Source organism: Rhamphochromis sp. 'chilingali', assembly GCF_963969265.1.
Source record: "Rhamphochromis sp. 'chilingali' genome assembly, chromosome: 1".
In the NCBI taxonomy this organism is placed as follows: Eukaryota; Metazoa; Chordata; class Actinopteri; order Cichliformes; family Cichlidae; genus Rhamphochromis; species Rhamphochromis sp. 'chilingali'.
In genome coordinates, this window is record NC_137929.1 from 64,554,683 (window position 1) to 64,558,643 (window position 3,961).

Below are 3,961 nucleotides of genomic sequence, written 5' to 3' on the forward strand. Positions count from 1 at the left end.
TGTTACACCAAGAGCACAAAACAACTGAAGCAGCTTTTCCTGCTCACTGAAACCTCCAGAAACACAGGTGAGTCCTGCTGGTTAATCATCCCTGAATCTTTTGTGCTTCTACTAAATTTATGCTTGACTTCAAAGATGACTTAACATTTCCTGACCTGGGGACCAGAAACACTTAAAATCAACTCCACACAGCTGCCTCAGCACCACTGCTGCCTCTATCAGGATGCATGTGTAATGACACCATTACAAATTTCTCACTGACTAAGGCCTAGGTGCGTCCTGGTGCCACGTGGTGTAATAGTCATCCTTACACTTATATATGTGGTTCATAATGAACAGTCTGTCATTAGCCCATCATTACATTCAGTGCTGTGTGTTCAGTCATCCAATATTCAGTCATTCTTCTGCTGCACAAAAGCGTTTCCTTCAAAAAATACATCTACGGTTATGCGAGCAGTGAACCTCAAAGCTCTGCTCATCTGTGCTGAGCAAAGGTTTAGAAAACGGTTTAACAGTTGAACCACTTTAATGCTGTTGTTACAGCCACACTGCAAAATGAGCTGTGGGAGGGTGGGGGGCAGGTGTAAAAGGCATGCAGTGCTTATTTATCACATGTTTCAACAACAATCAAGAAAAAAACAGAGGTGGGGGAGGAGGACCAGGCGGCTGAGCCAAATTAGAAAACTCAATAATAAAACAAAACTGGTCTACAGCTTCTCGAAAGGTCATGTCTATCTACAACAAGTTCAGTCAAAACCATACAGATGTGGCATCAACCGCATAGGGTAGTGTTTCTAACATGTGTCTGTCTATGTGCTTTATATGTATAGAGTACCCCAGAATTACATACACAGCTGCCCACAATAAAGACGCTACTAATACATAGAAATCAGCAGCTGCCCCTTTTGTAATGATCCCTGGTGAGTGATTGGTCACCTTTGTCCAGATCAACCAAATACGCATGTACCAGTCAATTTTGAAAGGCCTAGAGGCTCGAGGCGCTACACCTGGAAGACAAGAGAGTGACAGAACAACCAGCTGAATATAAAACTGGGTTCTGAAAACTAAGAAGGGGCTCCTGATGAGATTCATATCAACAAATTTAATCCTCATGGCATGCTGTCTAAAGCTACCTGCAGGATCTGAGAAAACAGTGAAATATTTAGCACTGTGCTGTTCTTAAAGAAGACATGAAACACTACACAGTTAAAGAGTAATTTAATCCATTGAGTCCTGCTCTTTATAAACTGACACAAAGTTTATGTTTAGCACCATCTTCTGTTGGTACAGAACATCATGTGGTTGGTTGGTTGATAGACTTACATTAGTTTATGTTAGCTAACTAGTGACCGAATCAATTACTCAGAGGAAAATAAGGAAACTAAAACTAACAATCAGTTTACAGGGATCACTTTAACGTTGAAACAGTGAGTTTGATGTTCAGAAATATTCAGAAGATATAGTGTCCACTTTCATTGCCCGTCTCTTTAGCAGTAAGTAGCAGAAACATTCAGCCATAACTGAATTTAACTGACCAGAAGATGACATTTATCAAACTTTCTGAGGGATTTAGGGGATCTCAACATTATATTTAAAATTAGTTTGACTTTTGATTTACCTAAAATAATATGAAGGCGTATCCTATCAAAGAGAGATCTTAATGAAGGGGATTTATTTTTCAGCTCCAGAAACATGAATGAACCAATAAATGTGACAGATGGCCAGACCTGTGATTATGTCAACACATCAGTCAACTCTTTCTTTATTCTGGTCTACAGTCTGGTCTTTCTGGTGAGTTTTAAGTCTTCAGATTGTGCTCTGATGGAAACGAGGTTCTCTGTGCATCTACCAAAGTCCTGTCGTCCTCTCTGTGTCTCTACAGGTGGGTTTACCCCTCAATGGCTTCATCATGAAGTTTTACTTTTGTGGAGCTCGGCAGCAGGCATCAAGCAGCTTGATGGTCTACATGAAGAACCTGACAGCTGCTGACTTCCTGCTCTGCCTCTCTCTGCCACTGCGCATCAGCCACTATGCTAGCAGCTCTCTCATCATTCAGCAGCTCTACTGCAGCTTTGGGGCTTCTGCTTTCTTCCTCAACATGTATGCCAGCATCATATTTATGGGGTCCATTGCTGCTGACAGGTAAGGAACCTAGTAAAACCAGAATAATGTGTTAGTTATGAACCCTGTGCTCCAGATCAAAGTGTAGAAATCTCCTTTGGACTTAATAATTAATTGACCGGCCCACCAGGTATTAAAGCCATAAAGACTTTGAATGAAAACAAACCCTGTTGTGACAGTGATGTACAGTCTTGTTGGTATATGTATGATTTCTATACATTTTACATCACATACAAACTTTAGTTGTAACATTCAGATAATTATTTGTTAAAAGCTAGATATTTTAAATAAGAATAAGAAAGAAAAGTATTTCTTTGTGCCCCCCTCTCCCTGTTAATGCCCTACCTGCCCCCCTGGCAACACTTTGCTAGATCCGCCCCTGCACAGTTACCAGCTGTCAGCTACTTAGAAAAGGATCCTGGTGTTATTTGTCTCTCAGAAAAAGTTCATAACTTCCCTTCAACTCATTCATGTCACCTAAAAGGTAAACCTGTTTCTCCATCACCTGTTCAGCTCTGATGATTCAGTAAGGACATCTCCTGGTTTCATCTTCATGTTTCCCTCTCACCACATAACCAAACCATATCATGACCAGCAGCTTTACAGCTGTGGCTCCAGCAAACATCAGCTGATACTAGAAAGTAATATTAAATAAATTCTAGCAACAGCTGATCAAGCTTAAACGTGCTGCTGTTGTTTAGCGCGACCTCCGCCTGTTTCCCCGTTCTGGCGCAAAGTGCGCAAAACAAAAAATAGAGACGGGACCTGCGACAGAAAAGCCGATCAGCTGATCATTGATCAGTTTCATGATTGAAGTGGGAGAGGGAGGGGGAGAGAGTGAGAGTAGAAAAGGCAGCTGTGCAGCATAAAGACGCAGAATAACTCCAGCTTTGTGTCTTTTTCATTGTAGCTGAAGTCCGGGACAAACTGTGTTCCTTTTCAGCTCAATACCAAACGCGCCCGCCACGGATCTCTGCTCCTCCTGGCTTCCCTTTTGCTCACCACCTGCTGGCCTCTGTGGGAGCTCTGCCATAGCCACCACCAAACATCAGAGTTATTTTTACACATCGACCTGCATCTGGCCAATCCACCACCTTTCATTTTTTATACCGTTACAAAAACAACAACAACAACAAAAAGAAAAAAAGATTGGCCCATAATAAGCTATGTTGGCACCTCTGTAACAACTTAATTAAGTTGTCTCCTGCCTCCTGTCTCTTCTCGCTAGGTATCTGAAAATTGTTCATACTTCACAAATGCACATGCTGCAGACAGTACAAGCAGCAAACATCATCTCCATGGTCACCTGGGTTTTTCTTCTGATTCCTGCCATCACCTACACCATCCTGTTCACCCAAGAACCTCTGAGTTCTACCCTGAGCCGCTGTGGTTCCCTCTTTAGTGCATCACTCAGCCTGGTCTTCAAAATAATTCACATCAGTTGCACTATCATCTTCCTCGTGGTCTTCATATCTTTGGTCTTCTTCTACTACAGTACCTCCCGCAGGGTGTTGAAGGCACAGCAGAGGCAGCTGGCCTCCTCTGAGAAGCTGGTGAAGTCTCGCAGGAACATGTTGGTGCTGGTCAGCATCTTCTGTGTTTGCTTTGTCCCCTATCACCTGGTTCGACTTCCCGACACTTTTCTTTTGAACAGCTGCTCTGTGGGGCCAATGTTGTTCTACCTGAAGGAGGCAGCCACCATGGTGTCAGTTTTCAATGTCTGCCTGGACCCTGTTGTTTACTTTTTCCTCAGTAAGACTCTTTCGGGCTCAAGTGAGAAAGGCGTCCAGGAGAGCCAACATTCAACAAACGGACAACAGGTCAAATTGGTGAGCTGTGA

At 42.8% G+C, this 3,961-nt stretch overlaps 1 pseudogene across 1 annotated transcript; it reads left to right on the top strand.

Moving 5' to 3' along the window:
* Window positions 1–1,692: 1,692 nt before the first annotated feature.
* On the top strand, window positions 1,693–3,961 carry LOC308411222 (P2Y purinoceptor 14-like; annotated as a pseudogene). The gene is made up of 3 exons: window positions 1,693–1,791; window positions 1,883–2,142; window positions 3,350–3,961. The product of its transcript is annotated as a P2Y purinoceptor 14-like (transcript).